Genomic DNA, 20,405 nt, shown 5'->3' with positions numbered 1-20,405 from the left:
AACACTAGAATTGATAACCCAAAAACCCTCTAGGAATAAGAAGGTAAAATTTGGGTGGGGATGATACCCACAAAAATCACTGTAGCAATATATCTTCAACCACTTCCGATGGTTTGCCCTATGAAAGGCCTACCTTGTTAAAGGCTTTACATTATGTTAATAGTGACCTAGTTAGAGGATTTTGAAAACACTTTACATGAAGTGTCACCCTATTAAAGAATTTACAATAGGTTGTTAAACCCACCTAATACATAGGATTTTCAATCACCTTCTCCAAAGGTTCTCCTACCTAGCTATTAAGCTAACTTATCAATATATGATTTCAGTATCTAATACAATGGTAAGAAAGTATTAGAACATTTGACCTGGTAGTATGCAATCTCTAATTGCTAGATTCAGCAACTTGATCTACTCTCTCTTATACCTTGATCCTCTAAGATTTTATGTTTGATTGTGTTCCTTGCCCCTTGTGCTATTCTAATCAACTAGGTATGAAATTCCTACTCTATTCCTCTAAGTCTTTCCTTCTTCACATTGAAATTTCATTATAATCTCCCCATACATTGTTCTCTACCCTTTTATGAAATGGAGTATTCGACCTCCTTTTAAAGATTGCAAAGACATAGAGTTAGGTATGGATCTAAAATTGATATTGAATCTCAAATTATCACTCATACCTTGCATTTTTCTCATTGATTGCATGTGTTCTCCATTTTTCTGATTGGTTGCATGCAAATCGCATAGGGAATGCAAAATGATTCATCCTTATCCTTTTTATTTTTTGAAATCCTTCTATGTTGGCTCTAAAAATGGTTTACATTTGAGTTTGTGAGGGCACAAACTCATATGTTGATTCTGTGTTACTCATCATATATTGGACTACTGGTTCTCCGCACATACTATCCTGTATTGCTCAGCACCAACTACAGTCTGTCTTTGTCGGCACATATATGATTCTGGCTCACTCGACATATACTGCATTTTGACTTGCTCGGCATCAACTTTGACTCAACACCTATATGTCACTTGGCACTTATATACTACTCAGTGACTAAAGTCACTTGGCACCTATTGAAATGCTAGCTCGGCACACATTGTGGCTCGACTTCAATACAAAAAGTGATTAAGTGTGTCGACACTCAAATGTCAAAACTATCTAAGGAGTAATAGCTAGGAAAATATATGAAACATTCTAGATTATTACAATATAGAAAATTTTAGATCAATATAGAATAGGGAAGAATGACCCCACAACAGTCTGAACAAATCCCAAGAAAAGATCTTATCCTAATGATGAAATCTAGATAAATTTGTCAAGTCAGCTCATGCATAAAACTTGACCTAAATACTTTATGTGGGTGCTCCTGCACCATACTTCCTAGGAAATTTTATCTCAAGCCCACTTGAGATGAGCTCTTGTAGAGTGGCACCCTGCCTCTTGATATCTTGTTCGGTCATCCACACAACATCTACATCTGAATAACCTCTGAATTTTACCAAATACTTCTTGGACTCCTTTCCTCCTTTTTGTTTTATTACTTTGTTGTCAAGTATCCTTCCTAGCTATGGTGTCTTCTTAAATGGTAGATGTTGAATGTCTTTTGTATTAGCAATCTATCCTATATCAATTTTTGCAATGGGTGCTTTGAAGGGTGTAAGGTCTGCTATGTTGAAGATGGGAGAAATGCCAATCTTAGGTGGCAATTGAATCTCATAAGTATTGGTTCCAAACTTCTTCAATATTTGACAAGGACTTAGTTTTCTCAACATAAGCTTCGTAGATTTAACTTTTGGTAGCCTCTCTTTCTTGAGATTTGCCCATACTAAGTCTCCCACTTCAAATTCTAAGTGTCTCCATTTTTTATCTGCATGCTTCTTATACTTGTTAGATGTTTGTTGGAGTTGTGCCTTGACTTCATCATGGATTTATTTAATGGCTATAGAAAATTCTTCTCCTTGGGCACTAACTTGTTGCTATGAACTCATGTCTCTTAACTCAAAAGTCCCTCTAGGATGAATTCCATAAACCACTTGAAATGGTGACTTTCCTATACTTCTATTGATGGATTCATTATATGCAAATTTGGCTTGGGTTAGGATTACATCCCATTTTTCTACATGTTGTCTTGTGAGTCTTCTTAACAAATTGCCCAATGTTCTATTAACTACTTCAGTTTGGACATAAGTTTGAGGGTGGTAGGCTAATGAAAATGATAAATTGGTTCCAAGTTTCCTCCATAAAGTTTTCCAAAAGTGTCCTACAAACTTCACATCCCTGTCTAAAACTATGTTGAGAGGTAGCCCGTGAATCCTTATGACTTCCTTTAAAAATAGATCTGTTATATGAGAAGCATCATAGGTCAACTTACATGGTAAGAAGTGAGCCATTTTGTTGAACCTATCTACTACAACAAATACACTATCATGCCCCTTTTGTGTTTCTAGTAGCCCGATTACAAAATCCATCGTTATGCTGTCCCAGGGTCTAGATGGTATTGGCAAAGGTTGATAAAGCCCAACATTTGTAGTCCTTCCTTTGGCCCTTTGACAAATCATACATATTTCAACAAATTCTCTAACATTAGGCTGAAGTTTAGGAAAATAATAGTACCTCCTAACCAATTCTAAGGTTTTATCCAAACCAAAATATCCACCCATTGTTCCACTATGCTTCTCTTTAATAATGTTTGTCCTCATAGAGCACCTAGGTACACATAGTTGTCCTCCTTTGAAAAGAATTCTATCTTGTATCAAAAAATCAGGAAAATCAGCATGGTATCTCTGACCAAACTCCATACGTACCTTGTAGATGTCACCAAAATCTAGATCTACTACATACATGTCCTTGAGTGCTTCAATTCCCACACTTTCTAGCTGTATCTAGGAGACAATTAGATTTCTTCTACTAAGACCATCAACAACCTTGTTTGATATGCCCTTCTTATGCTTGATGCTGAAGGTATAGGCGTATAAATACTCCATCCATTTCATCTATCTATGATTTAATTTGTCTTGGCTATTTAAAAAAATGAGTGCTTGGTTATCAGTATACACAACAAACTCCTTTGGCAAAAAGTAATGTCTCCATGTTTTGAGAGCTTGAACCAATGCATACATTTCTAGGTCATATGAAGAGTATTTTTGTTTGGCTTCATTGAAAATTTCACTTGAGAAAGCCACTGGTTTTCCTTCTTGACTAAGAACTGCCCCTATAGCAACCTTGCTAGCATCACATTCTACTTGGAAAACTTTGTTAAAATCAGGTAAAGAAAGAATTGGCTGCTCACTAACATTTTCCTTAAGCAATTCAAAAGCTTTTCTTTCTGATTGACTCCATGCAAACTTACACTTCCTTCCTCCTTTAATAGTTTCTAACATAGGAGCACATATATGACTGAAGTTTCTTATGAATTTCCAATAAAATGTAGGAAGATCATGAAATCTTTTAACATCTCCAATTGTTTTTGGGTGTGGCCAGGATAGTATAGCACTTACCTTATCTTTATCCATCTTCAAGCTACCTTGGGAGATCACAAAACCAAGATATGTTAGCTCCTCTTGCAAGCACAAACACTTTTCCAAATTTATTACCAATTTCTCCTCATGAATTCTTCTCAAAACCATGTCAATGTGCTCTAGGTGTTCTTCCTTTGTCTTGCTGAAAATTAATATGTCATCTATATATACTATGATGAACTTGCCATTGAAGTCTTTGAGTATTTCATTCATAAGTCTCATGAAGGTACTAGGAGCATTAGAGAGCCCAAATGGCATTGCCTTGCATTCATATAATCCATCATTGGTTTTGAATGTTGTCTTCCACTCATCTCTAGCTCTTATCCTTATTTGATGCTACCCACTTTTTAACACAATCTTGGAGAAATACTTTGCACCTCCCAAACAATCGAGAAAATCTTCAATTCTTGTCATTGGAAACCTATATCGAATTTTAATCTTATTAATGGCTCTAGAATCAATGCACAACCTCTAGGTTCCTTCCTTATTGGGTGCCAAAACAGTAGGCACAACACACAGGCTTAAGCTTTTCGCAATCAAGCCAAAATTGAGTAACTTGTTTACTTGTCTAGCAATCTCCTTATTTTGTTGAGGTGTCATCTTGTATGTAGCCTTACTGGGTAAAGTAGCTCTAGGAATGAAATCAATATAATGACTAATGTCCCATATGGGTGGTAAAAACTTTGGCATACCTTCTCAAATCAAATCTTCATACTTATCCAAAAGTTCTTTCACTTCATTAGGAATTTTCTTCTTTGTTTCAGCCTCCTTTCTGTCATTTCCAATGGGTTCTTGTGGCTATGGGTTAGGCAGCAAAACAAAACAAGATTTAGGTTCATCCTTCATGTCCCATATGAATTCCTTTTTATCAACCATCATAATTTTGGCTTCCCTCTCTTTATTTTCTTCCACTTCTTCATGATTAGCAAATGGAATCAATCTAATCACCTTTCCATCCTTCTTGATGGTGTATATATTGAGTTTTCCATAAGTTTTCCATCATGTTGTGCCTGCAAATCATACTACCAAAGCCTACCAAATAATAGGTGGCATGCATCCGTGTCAACTATATCACACAAAATTCTATCCTTATACTTTCCAATATGAAAATCAACCCATGATTGCTCATTTAAAAGAGTTTGTTGACCCTTTGTTAGCCATGAAATCTTATAAGGAAAAGGATGACGTATTCTCTGAAGTTTTAACTTCTCAACTATCTCAAAAGAAACTAAATTTTTAGTAGATCCTAATTCAATAATGACTTTACATACCTTACCTCCAGATTTTCAAGTAGTCCTAAAGATAGTTTTCCTTTGCGGTGGTTCCATGGTAGTAGACACTATCAAAAGTGTTCTTCTCATCATTAAAATTTCTCCTCTTTCAAATGCACTATCTGAGTTAGCCATCTCCTTCTCTTGGTATTCATCATCTTGTACTAAATGTGTTCTTCTTTCACCTTGTGAACTTGAACTTTCTCTATCCGAACACCTAGATGCACAATGTCCCTCCACCAAATCCACTTCTTGAAATTCATCATGACTATCTAAGTTAGCCATCTCCTTCTCTTGGTATTCATCATCTTGTACTAAATGTGTTCTTCTTTCACCTTGTGAACTTGAACTTGCTCTATCCGAACACCTAGATTGCAATTGAAACAAACAATCTGACTTGTCCTTCTACCACCAAATCCACTTCTTGAATTGTCTGTTCTACCTCTTATGTTACATCTAAAATTTCCTTCACTTTGACTGGTTTCTTGCTTTATCTCCTTATGATCTTCATGGTTTTGTGCTCTTCCTTGTAAATTTCCTCTTCCCCTTTGATTTCTTCCTCTTCCTCTGCTATTTTGTTCTTGCCTTCTTTTCAATTTGGCTTCCACTTTCAATTCTAGTTGATAACATTTTTGTACTATATCAAGACACAATAAATTCAGTTCTTCTTGAATGTTCAACCTCAATCCATTGAGATATCTCTCAACTTTTGCACTTTCACATTCACTCTCTTTTGCCCTCGAGCTTAATTTTTAGAATTCTTCAGTATAGGTAGTGACATCTAGATCCTTTTGTCTTAAACTTTGTCTCCTTCGATGAAGTTTGATTTCATAATCTTTAGGTAAATATGTTTCTCTCACCTTGGCACACATCCTTTCCCTTGACATTATCATGTTCTTACCTTCTTTGACCCTTTCTCCTTGAGTGAAATTTCACGAAGTGAGGGCTGGTCCCTTTAACTTTGACTTGGCAATTTTTACCTTGTCCTTTTCTGCTCTATTTTCACATTCAAAATGGTTGTTCTAGGATTCTATCCAATCCACAACAACATCAGCATCCATCTTTCCTGAGAAGATGGGCAGGTCACATTTGGCATCCTTCTTGCCAACTCTTTCACGGGCTTCTATGAAATATCATTGGTCTATAGGTAAGTTAACCACCTCCTACTCAAGGGTATCCTCTTCTGCCCCTTCTTCCTCTTGCTCTAAAGGAACCTTTGTTCCCTTTTCCATCCGACCCTTCATCTTCTCAAATTCATCTAATAACCACTTATTGATTTTCTCTTGTTCTTGCATCTTCTTTGCTAGTTCAGCATTGGTGACCATGTTTGATGTTTCAACTTCTAACTCTAATCCAAACATAAAATATAATTGCGTCAGGAGCTTTCTCCAAGCTCTAATACCAAAAAAAATGCACAGATAAAATTCAATGAAAGCAAAAACAAAAGGAACCAGCACCAGCAAGAGATAGATAATAATAATTTTCTAATTGATTTATCAAATGAACAATACATACACTTGCTTTCCTGTAGATTTCTTCTCCCCATAACTTTCTATCCAAAAAATTGACCTAAACCTAAACCTAAAACTCTATTTATACTTGCTAGGATAGTATACAGAACATTTTAGCTTATTACAATATAGAAAACTCTAGATCAATATAGAATAGGGAAGAATGACTCCACAATGGTCTGAACAAATCCCAAGAAAAGATCTTATCCTAATGACAAAATAAGGATAAACTTCTCAAGTCAGCTCATGCATAAAGCTTGACCTAAATACTTTATGTGGGTGCTCTTACACCAGATGACATCTTAACAAAATTTTGAATGATGGAATGTAAACCAGCGGCTACTCCTATGAAAGTAAACCTACACAAGTTGAAGAATGATATGATCAAATCATAACCTACTGATTCTACTTACTACAGGAAAATTATTGGTTTTTTGATGTATCTGGTTAATACTCATCCTGACATATGCTATGCTACTCACACCTTAAGTTAGTTTGTTTGTGCACCAAAGAAGATATATCTTCATGTAGTTAAATACATTTTGAGATACTTAAGGGTAGTATTGGAATGGGAATCAAATATGATAAAGTCAACATCAAACTTCATGGATATTCAGATTTTGATTGGGCAGGAAGTCCTATTGAATGTAAAAGTACTTCTGGATATTGCTTTAGTTTAGGATCTAGCATTGTTTCTTGGTCTAGTAGAAAAAAAAACTTTAGATGCGTTAATTTCCACTGAAGCGGAGTACATCACATCCTAATTGGCTGATAAAGAAGTGGTATGGCTATGGAAGTTGTTAGTAGATTTATTTAAAAGACCTTTGAAGCCCAATATGATTCATTGTGATAATCAAAGTTGCATCAAGCTTTCAACCAATCCGCTATTCCATATTTGCTCCAAACATATTGAAATTCCTTTTCATTACATTTGAGATATGGTGAATCAAGGAATCATTCAATTAAAGTATATATGTACTAATGAGAAAGCAGTTGATATCTTTACCAAGCCTCTTGCTAAAGTGAGGTTGAAATACTTCAAAGAAAAACTTGGTATGATTAATTTGTAATATTGAATATTATATTAAATTTTAAATTCATTTGAGTTTATGCTTCTATTGTTTGTTAGTAGCATCATATGTAATGAAAGGTGAAAATATTTCATGGACATATTTATTTAGAAGGTAATTATTTACAAGGTGACCATCTTGTAAATAATAGGCCTGTTATCATGGACATCTCTAGACATTACTTCAGATAATTAGAGATCATTGATAACAAACTCATGTTATTATCACAAACATCTCTAGACATTGCTTCGAGCAATTAGAGATCATGAGTAACAAACTTTCATGGACATCTCTAGACATTGCTTCATGCAATTAGAGATCATGAAAACTTATTTTATTACTATGGACATCTCTAGACATTGCTTCAAGAAATTAGAGATCATAGATAACATTTCCATTGTGTTTACTCTATATGTTGTTTTAGACAATTAGAGATTATAGTATACATTATGATAGTGTTCATAACTTGATGATTTTTGTTATATGACTTATAACTATTTCATTGTGTGAAGATCAGATAAAGCGATCAAGTATTCTATCCTAAAATTCTAATGGTGTATTACTTCTCCCTTGCTAAAGAGGGAGTGTTAATGTTTTTAGCTTTTGTAGAAGTAAAATCTGTGTTTATATTTCGAGATAAACATTTATTATGATTATTTATATACACATATATATCTATATATATATATATATATATACATATACATACATACATACATATATATACATATAAATATATATGTGTATATTTGTTGAATAAATGAGATTATTGGCTGAGATTATTTATCACATCAATGGAGATCGTGATCTAATTATCATCGCAACTAAATATGGTAAACATTGACTATCATATGTTAAGGATAGTTTGTGTTAAGTAGCGGCCACTCATGCCATCATAGACGCATGACCCTATGTCACCAAAGGCCACATGGGGCCATGACTCTATGGGAGGTCATGACCCTTCTCTATAATATTTATGCAATGTCCAGATCACTACACTACAACATCTATTCATGTTATCTTGTCTTCAGTGACTTGCACCCGATTTATTATAAGCACTTCTCCATTCTATCTAATCTATAGGGACATCAAGTAACTATCTCAAGTCATCAAAAATAAAGATAAAGAAGTTGATTTTGCAATTACAGTCCTAGACATTATTAGTAGATGAAGAACAAGAATGCACAACAGTGATACAAATAAGATTTGTATTATTCTCATATTCATATTAATAGTTTTTTCTATCAAAGAGCCATTAATTTTAACAAGGGGTAGGGGTATTGTATACTAGATACATGTAGAACTTGAAATGGTAGCTCTGAAATGATATTTCAGTATGACATACCAAATTGAAATAGTTGATGATAGAAAAATTGCAACAATAACTAGAACCGTTAAAAATTTAACATAGTAACATAATACATATCCAATAGTAACTTTCAAAAACCAAAATTCAAATAGAAATTCAAGTATCCATCCCAAAAATTACATGGTTGTAGAATGGTTGGGGAGGGGGGTACTCAGGTACACAAGTACCCAATGCAAAGGCAAGTACTTTGAGGGCTTTGTTTTAGTGGGGGGGTGGGGTGTGAGTCCTCACGTTTCACTGGTGTTAATTGTCTTGAATCTCACAAACTTAGAATTATAATTTTTTTAAATTGTAACTTTTTATGCACTTAATTTCAATAATCTCACTAAATTATGAATGTTGGAGTTTTTGTTTTCTTTGTAATCCTAGGCATTAGAGGTCTGATAGTATGTATTATTTGTCAATCCACAAAAATGATCCATGTATGGTAGGATGTTGAAATTGTTGTTATGGATGAGTAATTTTGGATTATTTTCTAGCATCCCTAAAAGATTTTTCTACCCTCTTATTTATTTTTGTAATTATTTATGCGATCCTTGGCATTAATTATGTGCTGCTAGCAACAAAAATGGAAATTCAAATAATATGACAAGACATTATCACATATTGACAAAGAGGGAACTTACAAAGGAATTTTTTTAACTTATTTTGTACAAAAGATCTACATGAAAAATAATTATTTATGTTCATCTTCAGTATTTACAATTTCTCTTCATATTTTATATTTATGGACATGTTGTTGAAGACCTGCATGTACACTACATGCCTCCTAAGCTAGAACTAGAACATCAAGAATATCTAAAAGTCTTGAAGCTCCTCTGAGTCCATTTGGGAAATAATATGACTTGTGTACTTCTTTGATATTTTATTTTATTCCTTGGCATTTCTTGTGATTGGTCCACAAGTATCTACATACACACACACACACACACACACACACACACACACACACACACACACACACACACACACACACACATATATATCACAAGTATTCATAAGAATTGATTGAAAATATATCTATTATAATTTATATTGGAAACTCTTCTTTGAATGCACAAAATCTTGGCAAATCTTCACTAGTACAAAGAATAGTTCTATTTCAAAATTTGGATGATAAGTTTGCATTCAAATTGAGTATAGCACCAAATAAAAGTTTTAGGCTATTAGCTTGGAAGCTTTAGCATTTTTCCCGATGGAATAAACAATTTTTTTTTATAGAACTATATAGTTTGTTTTTTATTAAGGCCAAAACAAGTTTTTTATAGGGTACCCAAAACCCCAATTATTTTACAGAAAGATAAAGAACATTAAGACTCAAAATAAAATAGTGTTTTGACTAGAAGAAACACCCACTACCAATACCAATAAAACCTAGCTAAAGCAAGCACAAAAACCAAAAACTAAAGAAACAAAACTAATAGCCTAGAAAGATCAAACAAAGCCAAAAAGAGACAAAAAAGAAGTGGACCATGCTAGGCTAGGGCTTCCACCTTATCTTTCAAATTTTTTTGAATATCTGTTATCCTCTCAGTGGCCTATTTGATGTCTTGTTGGTCAATCTAGGTCTCCTTCTTCTATTTATTCTTAGTATTGGAGCGAGTTCGTTTCTTAGGTCCAACCTCCACTTCTTTTTTAACCTCCTCTAGGTCAAGCACTGGCTTCACCTCCTTGCCTTCGTCTGAATGGATTAACACTCTATGCAAGCAATAGATTCAAGAGTCTAGAAAATTTTAGCATTTAGTCAACACATCCTTATTGACATTTTCCGTTTTATCTATCTATATCTTCAATTCTTGTATAATCTTCTGGTTCTCCTACCGTTCTGTAGCACTCTCCTTCTACCCTATCCTAATTTGCATCTCATCAATTCTTGTTTGGAAAGCTCTACATTTCAGGCTCAACATCTTGATGGAGTGAAAATTCCATCCATCCATCCTAAGAGACTATAGGGAAATAACTTTAGCAATTTCCAAAACCCCATGGGGAGGATCAAACACTAGGTCTTTAATATCATCCTCAATAAGTTTAACTATATAGTTTGTTAAATAATGGGAGTTAAAATATAATTTCTTTCTTCATTTTACATCTTTCAATTTTAGACTATATCGTCTTCATTCATTGATAATGATTCACATAGGTATTTTGACTATCTTTCATATTTTATATGTTTAAAATGATTTGGTATTTTATGCAATGATGGTACTCAAAAAATATCAAGTTGTTCCAAATTCCACAACCTTTACTAGCATCCTCGCCATTGGAGCCATGATGGGGAATCTAAATAAGGGTATGGATATCCATCAAAGAATAAATGAGAGAGGAATACTATCAAATATTGTAAATGGGTTATATGTATTTATTGGGAGAATGTAGAGAAGAGAAATTTAAATGTTGCACTAGACTATGCAAAAAAGTTAAAAGAGATGGAAGAAGGCACACCAATAAAAGGATGGATATTTCTTGACCCTATACTTGCATCACAACATATGCACTATGAAGAAGAAAATTTTATTTATACATGACAAGATCAACACTTAGCATGGAAAGGATAAGAGAGTTATCCCATCACTTAGCACAAATCAAACTATAAGGTTGAAGAAATCTCCATCCTTTTATTACTATGCACTATTTATTTAACATCTTTTTCCTCTATAAAACTATGGGTTTAAGTGATGGGATATGAAATTCAAATAGCGAACATTGGTTAAGCTTGTATCAGTTTAATTGATTGTTAGTTAATCAAAAGTAAAAAATTGGGTGTTACCTCCAACCCAAGACCCATTTAGGTTATTGTGAGAAACATGAAATGTTAAAGCTCTATTCATCCAACTCTTCTCATCCACTAATAGAGTCTTGGATAAATCTCCTTATAGATTACATTTCCTCATCTATATCTGTTGTAGTTCAAACAAAATTCCAGTATATTCATTAAAAGGATTATTCTTCAATCTAAGATGTGCACAGTTTGTCAAATTGTCCAAAAATTCAAGAATAGTTACTCCCAACATGTTGTAGTAAAAATAAACTATCTATGAATTTTTAAATTGAGAAAACTCCAAAGGAATTGCACTTGAATGATTACAATCCACTTATTTGCAATAGGTAAAACTCTAACTACAACAACACAACCTATTTTTAAAAATATTTTTATAATTTAATTTTTTCTAATTACACAAATTGGGAGAGAGCTCAAACCCTTAACATAAAAATAATATCAGGTCCAATGGACATAAGAAATTAAATTCATAAGAAGTGAATTCTAGTAGCTAACATCAACTACGGAAAAAATGAAAAACTAGAAACTAACAAAATCTAACCATGAACTAGTAGCAACTATGAGCAACATCAACAACCACTACCACAACACCTAAACAATGAATATAGATGAACAACAACTATTTACTTAATTCCTTGAAGTTCTCCAAGAAGAAAGCTCTCTTCATAGGTCTAGAGGACACCACATGATCGCTTGCCAACCCTCTCTTGATGTCATCTAGACACGGTCCTCCCTTCTCTTTATTTTCATCCTTCTCTCCTCTAACTTAACATGAATACCACTAATGGCATCTTTTATCTTCTCTTGCATCTACTTACTCCTTCTTGCCAACTCCAACATTGTCTTACCTAGTTAAGTTAGAGACTTCTTCATAGAGGTGATGACATTAACTATTTCAATGTTCTTCTCCTTCGAGGATACTTGACTTTTAAACTCTACAATTTGTTCCTCTAGGAACTCCCAATTATGTATTTTTTTATCCAATATCCTTGCCGCAACATATCATCATCCTTTCCCATGGTCTAGTCCTTGACTCTTCTTTTAGCTTAGACAACCACCTCTAATTTATTTATTTTTCATCTCACAATTTGGAGCTGGCACAACAACCACTTAGTGATTGCTTTAATTTTATTGTGGTAGATATGTAGTTCTTCCCCTTTACCAACAAGATCCTCCCCATGAAGACCAATAGAAGAATTAGGCTAGTGATTCAGGGAGGGAGATCTTGGGGTGAAGGGGTGCTTGAGATAGTAGAACTAGGTCATGGGATAAGGTGATACAACAAAAGTTGAGGGTAAATCTTGTATTGAGATGGGAATAGTATTATCAGAGGTCCACCAAGATTCAATGAACCAAGAGGAAGTGGAGTTATTTTTGAAAATTATTTGTACAATTTTTATGAGTTGAAAAATATATTAAATCTTGATAAAAACTAATTTTAATCAATTAAAAAAACAAAGATTATTATATAAAAATATAGGCAAGAGCCTACAATGTATTGATAAATTGCGAGTTTCTTATTAGGAAGGTTTTTCATTCAATTCTATACAAAATTAACACAAAACAATAATAATTAATTTTAACAATAATAATAAATGAATAATAAATAGTCAACCAATTACCTGTCGACACAAAACAAAACCACAAAACCCTATTTTTAAAAATAAAAACATGCACAGCTTAGAATTTTATAAATTTTTAAGTATACAAATTAATTAAAAGAAACTAATGAAAACATTAATAAAGATTAAAAACTTGAGAATTAGTACTAAATGAGACTTCTTTAAGTCGGCTTGAAGCCACCAGCGGAAAAGTAAACATAGAGGGAAAGGGATTACAGTGGAGAAGCAATATTCAGCGATAAAACCTTATTCAGCACTTGGATTTACGAGACTCGGTTCCACCTCTTTCTTGTGCAAGGTCGATGTGGAATTTAACTTATATACGTGATTTACAAAAGCTGTCAAATCTGCGGCTGAAGATCCTTTCTCTTTGATTGCATTTGCAGCCATCTCCTTCAATTTCTCTGCGCACTCTCTCATGTCTTCTCCTTTCTCTCCAACCAGAACCATTCTCACACCTTCCTTTACTCTTTTCTCCTCTGGAATCCCATCTAAGTGCTCACACAATTGGATTCCTACGCCCAGTTCAGCAAAAAGCTTAGAATTGAAGTGCTGATCTCCAAACATGGGCCATGCGAGAATCGGAACACCAAGAGAAATGATCTCCAGCGCAGAGTTCCATCCGCAGTGACTTATGAAGGCACCTACTGAGGGATGAGAAGGAATTACAAGTTGAGGCGCCCAACCGCGTACTATTAACCCTCTTTCTTTCGTTCGCTCCATAAAGCCCTCTGGCAAATATCTGCTAATTTGATCAGTTTTCGAATCTGAAGACCCCGGTTCAATATTTGGATACATTTTGATAGCCCATACAAATGCTTGTCCGCTGCCTTCCAGACCTCTGGCCAAGGCATGTGTTTGCTCTTCTGACAAAACGGTCTGACTTCCGAATGAAACATACACAACAGAACGAGGGCTTTTCGAATCCATCCAGCAAACCAGCTCTTCTTCATCAATGTCCACCATTTTCCCTCGGACCATGTTAACATTTCTTGCTCCACTCGATAAATTTTGTGGGTGCACAGGGCCTATGGCCCAAACTGGTTTAGCAATCAAAGATTTCAAGTGCTGCACAGAGGAAGGCTCGAGATCGTGGAACGTATTGATCAGTATTCCCGACCCTTTTCCAATCTCCTGCATACGCTTATAAAGAAAACGCTGAATGGGGTTTGAAAGGTCTCAGTTGACGAAAACAGGGGATACCTCATACTTGGACAATCTGAGAGGACGTGGCAGATTCAAGCTTACGACAAGACTGCCGTCCTCATCTTTCTCCACCATGTTTTGCAATATCGAACAAGCAATGGAATTCATCAGAGTCGTGGCAAAGGCGCCGCATGTATTGAACAGAACACTGGCAACGTTATATTTTTGCGCCGTGTCGATAGCCCACCCCATAAATATGTCGTAGACAATACACACCGGAAGGTGTCGCTGAGTGTTTGTGGAATTGCTCCTCCATCCATTTGTCGAAAGGGTTTTGAAGTTTTTGGGCCATTTGGAAGATGAGACCTCTGGACTACAAGGGAACGAGATCCGTCCTCTCTCGTCCACATAAATTTTCAACGTCAAGCGTGGGAAGGGCGACCAGACGGATATCAAGATCGTCTTTAAGAGCTTGATGAAGATGTTCCTGCAGCAGAGAGACGTTAGCAGGCGTTGTGACATGACTCACGGCAACGCCGTTAGAAGCGAGGAGCTTTACGAGATCGAGAAAAGGGATGGAGTGACCAAGCGCTGGAAATGGCAGCGCCACAACATGAGGCTTCTTCAAACCGCTCATCTTCGCCAACACACACAAAGCTCTTGAAATGAAGTCATCGTCGTCCTTATTGAAAGAGCGGATTATTCGATAAAATAATTGGAATGAATTTTGTGGTGAGACTCGAAGATAAGCTTCGGGCAACTTTCGTGAGGAGTTTTTCTTCTCCTTCCGTCGCGCATGACGAAGCTGTTGTCAGTACGTAGATACAACAAAAACAGTTGACGTTGATTGCTTGGCTTTGTGTCAGAGTTTTAAGTTTTAGACGGTCCGTATTGCATGGCTCGGGATGTGATTAATCCCTGAAAGTAGCAAGCAAGTCTGTAATTTGGAAAAACTAATGTCTGAAATAATTGTTTTTGCTTTGTCTAGGTCTATTAATGGCGCTGTTAGAAATTAGATTATTTTCATTTTTTCTTTAATATATATATCGTTCAATTAGAAGTTCTTTTTAACTGTAAGTTAAATTTTGAGTATTTGTTTTCTCTACTTTTGTAGAAGAGTGAAGTGTTCAATGCTAACATTTTGACTTTTAGGTATTCGTAGATTTCTTTGTAGGGGTCCTTAGAATGGAATGTGGTCCAAAAGTACCATTTTAAAATGTTTGCATTATACCCACTACGTTCATGCTTCAATAGTCACTCACTCAAAAATGTCAAATACTTGTGGTTAAATGACCCAGTAGTCTTTATGAAATGTCCCAATAGTGGTGCACAAATGCGTCAATCACCAACTTAAAAACTAAAATATGATCAAATAATAGTACCTGTGATCAACTATTAGTATACATGTGAAAAAACTAATATTAATTATTTAAATTAATAAAATAGTTACCTACATATTTATATATTACACAAAAACTAATTGTTATAAATCATCTTCCTTTTTAAATGTAACATTTAATTTTCTTTTTCTTTTTTAACACTATTTTAAGTAGGATTAATATCATGCCAACATACATCTCAAAATTGCAATGAAATATGGTAACTAGTGTACCACTAGTGGTTTTATTTTATTTTAAATGTAAATATGTACACGTTTTGATCGGTAGAAGGCCGACATCAAGATTAATAATTATTATGAGTTGTGATTAATTGTTATTATTATATATTTTTATTATTTATTAAACTTGAGTACAGTCGAACCGAAGACCTCACAAATAAGAGGCTAAAAACTTACCATTGTGTTTTAGACTCTTGCCTAATTTTATCTTTAAACTTATTTTATTGATTATACACATATTTTACTTGTGTAAAAAAAATTACTATTGCTTATTAAAATATGACCAGTTATATTGTAATAATCTTTTTTTTTTTAATTGGTAAAAATTCTAAGCCATATATATTATATTAATAAATAAAATCTATAGAATCTCCATTCAAATGAGCACTCACAAGAAATAATGGAGAAGAAAACCTTTAGTCTTGCTCGTGATCTGAGTCCTATAGAAGTACACATTGAAAGGGGCAATCTCTAGTATCGAAATCATGTTGAAGGGCTAACCCTTATTTACATCTATATCCAAACTTCTTGATTATCTTAAGATTTATATATAGGTAACCCTACCATTTTTGGGGCTTTAGGAAGGAATTCCCACCATTTCTTTTTTATTTGAATGATCAAAGGATCCCTTATTCAAAAGATCAATTTTAGATTCTAATAAAACACATGTTATTAGAACCGCATTTTGTCCCAAAAATTGAGCTAAGAGTGTAACTTTAGATGGCTTAGGTATTTTCACAAAAAATTCTTCCCTTTCCCAAGTTTAGCATAGCTACAAAATGACTCATCTTGACAAGATCATTGTTAGCAAAAGTCTTCATTGTTTATAAAAAGAGAAATAATTATCTTTATTTTTTTTTGGTGTAAGTATGAAGTACTACAAAATATACTAATATAATGCCAAATATTTATTTAAAATTTGTATTGTATTTATAAAAAAATTACAATCTAACTAATGAGATTGTGTCTAGTATTGAAGAATTTGATTAGAGTTGTGCTAACTAAAAATATCTAGCTTGATTAATTTAATATCTTCTCTTAATGTCTTTCCTTATCCAATTATATAGTGTTAGATTCACTTGGCTTCCTATTCTTTCCAATCCATGTTAATATCTCCTCCTTGCAGTCCTTAAATTAATAGGTGGGAATAACACCTTTGTGTGGTATTTTATTAATAGATATTTTATCATGCTTTAGATTATAGTATGATGCTAGAACTAGATATGATCAAAATGATTCTTCTAGGAGGAATTGATTATTATGCTATTAGAATATATACTACTATTTTAAGGGGAGTTTTATAACTTATACTATCCTTTTCATATTATTATAATTATGAAAACCTTGAGGCCTACTCTTGTCTCTTTTTCATTTGAATTTTACTTATGGTGATGCTATCTTCACATTTGCATTGTAAATGTCAAAATTTAGCTTGTGAGAAATTACTTTGTCTATGTTACTTAGTCTTGTCTTTAGTTTTCATATTGTTTTATTATGGATTTTTCTCGAAAAATATGCAAATATACTATCAAATTAAAAAAGAATAAGAGATAATTATAGGTGTTCAATCCTTATAGAAGGAGATTGAAAACCTAAAAGGGAAACCCTACTAGGTAAATGTCATTTAATAATTACTAATTAATTAATAAATGAGAATGCAAAGTGCATAAAGTGAAATCTTAAGAAAGGAATAAAGGTAATTTAATAAATTAAATTAAATTAACACTTTACTCTAACAATAACATACATTTTACATTGGGTGAATAGAGTCTAATATTGAATCAAAGTGTCATAAAAAATCTTATAGATAATGTGAACAACATCATTTATTGGACAGAGAACTTTTATGGAATATAGACCTTAGTCTTAGTGAATTTAACCTTAGTAATGGAGCCCAAATAGACAAACATTATGCATCATGCAATATTTGATAATCAAAGATACATATAGAATTCAATCCATCAACAATAACATAGATTAAAGAGGACAATGTTGAGAGATGAGTTATTGAACATCCAGATATCTAAATAATCAAAGGAAAGTATCTTGTATTGCTATATGAAATAAGGAATGATAGTAAAGTAGTGAAGATTGCACAAATCTTGAAATTGCACCAAACATTAAAGTACAAACCAAATCATGTAATATTGCATAAGTATCTTCTTTCTAGCTTATTAAAAATCTAAATTGTTGCCCTCTTTACATTTTACAACACACACACACACAGAGGTGTGGTTGACTAGATTTCACATCCTTTAGGGTGAAATGACACCACCCTTTTTAAATAGTAAGTCCAAATCCCTAAATTGCCTTAGTTTATGAAATTAACTAACATTTTACAAGTTCTTTAGGCATATTAGACATATATTAAGGCTACTTTAGGGGTATATAATGGATAAATAATCCAAAGATTATGCAAATACCATCTCTAGTGCTTTATAATCCATATTTAATGCCCATCATTATATTTATGTTCTTATATAACATTCTTTCACATGGGTAATACATATTAGTTGCCCTTGTTACTATTGAATGCTTGCTAAAACTTATTTCTCCCTTTGAGATGCTCTTAAATTATCTTTCGCAATTTCTTTATGTGGTTCACACATTCTTTCCAAAATGGCAAGAACCGCCACTTCAAATATTCCATTTGAAAGAACTTCCAAAATGGCAAGAATCACTACTTCAAGGTCATTTTGTATTAGTGTGTGCAATCTCCTGACAAATCACTATTTCACAAGCCTTTCATATTAATCACCCCAAAATAGTGAAAATTGCTACTTTGTGAGGTACCTTCCATGTCTCATTTGAAATAGCAAAATATCGTTATTTTGTGGGTACACTTGATCTCTCCTTCTAAAATGACAAGGACATGCTTATCAGGGTGTTCCTTAGGGAGAAATTAAAAATCTATAGTTCATTTTTGCATAGAAATTTCCCAATTCCACTAAGATGTATTCACTAAACCATGCATTTTAATGGATGGATGACATGTAGGTCAACATCCTTGGATAATTTCATGTATTTTCATTCTTTAATGGATAAGTATTTGTTAATATGTGATTATGGTATAATGGAATGGATGGTTTAATAGTCAACTAGGGTTCCATGAATAAAACAAAAGGATAGGGGAAGTTTTTTGGGGCCACTTTGAATAAAAACCCTACTTCTCTAGTGGAGCCTGTCAAAATGGGATGCCAGAATGGGGAGTTTTAAATTTTGTTCCTAATCTTCTTCTAGATTCTACTATTTCTTTGTTGGAGCTTACACTCATAGGTATGTTTCTTGGATCCCACCCCAATATTGAGGAAGTTTGGTCACATGTAAAGAGGAAATGGTACTTGAAAGGCCAAGTAGAGATTGAGGCACTTCAAAAAGTTTTTTTGTCTTTTGAATTCTCTAACAAAGAGGACTGTACTCTCATCCTTTATGGTAGGCTCCTGGATGATTGGAAAGTTGGCTTTGTCTTTTTAGAAATGGTCCCCAAAATGGAACTTTGAGGGCAATATTTTTGCCTCTGTTCTGATTTGAGTTTGTCTCTTGAGTTTATCATTGGAGTTTTGAAATGAAGCCATTTTTAAAGGTATCACTTCTTGTTTTGGTCAACTTTTGGCTATTGATCAGAGTACAAAAAATAGATATAGAATTGTCATTTCTTATATTTGTGTCAATGTATGTAGACTAGAGAATATGACGTATGTTATCACTATCAACTTTAATAAGGGGCTATTCAAATAGGAGGTGGAATTTGAAACCCTTCACTTTGCAGATTTTATTTGTAATAAGATAGGGCACTAGGCTCAAAACTATTCCAAAATAGCCAAAAAGGTTTCACAACATCATATACCTCAAGGATAGATAAAGGAATGCATTTCCAAACAGAGCTCTCCACCCACGTATGATGCTAAGGAGGAGGAGAAATGTGAATGGAATCATAATATTGTTGTTTCAACAAAGAATGTGATTGTGGAAGATAATTTGGATGCCCCCAATATTATTGTTAGAATGGATCCTCAATCTATTTGTGAGGAGGATCCTTTTTTGACATAAGTGGTGGTAGATACCTTTGACTCAAACAAGAAGACCCATCTATTATCTTCCCAGATAGTAGATCCCCTTGTTGACCAGGATCCTTCTAGTGTTTTTGGGATGGAAGTCGTTTCTAAGGAAGTTGTTGGGGAGGAGTTTTTTGGTCTAGACCCCAACAGAGTGGGTGTGTTTGATTATAATGTGGGCCCCTTTCTAAAGGGTTTGTCCAAAATTTTCAAGTGGTGCTCCCTAGACCTTTGGCCCCTTGTCAGGATATTATTGTTAATTTAGTAGAGTCAAGGGTTTAGCCTTAGGAGCCCTCTAAGTCAAAAAATATCCTTTCTCAGGTCCTTGACACCTATTTTTCCTAGGCTCGGGTCAGGAGTCAAAAGAATCAAGTCATCTAAACTATTTCTCTAATAACATCTTAATATTTTCAAGGTAAGTGTTTGCTAAGCATTTTCAGTATTTACT

At 33.9% G+C, this 20,405-nt stretch overlaps 1 pseudogene; it reads right to left on the bottom strand.

The window, feature by feature from the left end:
* Positions 1-13,278: 13,278 nt before the first annotated feature.
* LOC149579718 (scopoletin glucosyltransferase-like) lies at positions 13,279-14,921 on the bottom strand (annotated as a pseudogene).
* Positions 14,922-20,405: the final 5,484 nt, after the last annotated feature.

This window comes from Cupressus sempervirens, chromosome 1, assembly GCF_028749045.1.
Source record: "Cupressus sempervirens isolate cs-2001-9-10 chromosome 1, ASM2874904v1, whole genome shotgun sequence".
NCBI lineage: Eukaryota > Viridiplantae > Streptophyta > Pinopsida > Cupressales > Cupressaceae > Cupressus > Cupressus sempervirens.
The sequence above is the reverse complement of the archived record's forward strand: the minus strand, read 5'-3'. Positions and strand labels throughout refer to the sequence as shown.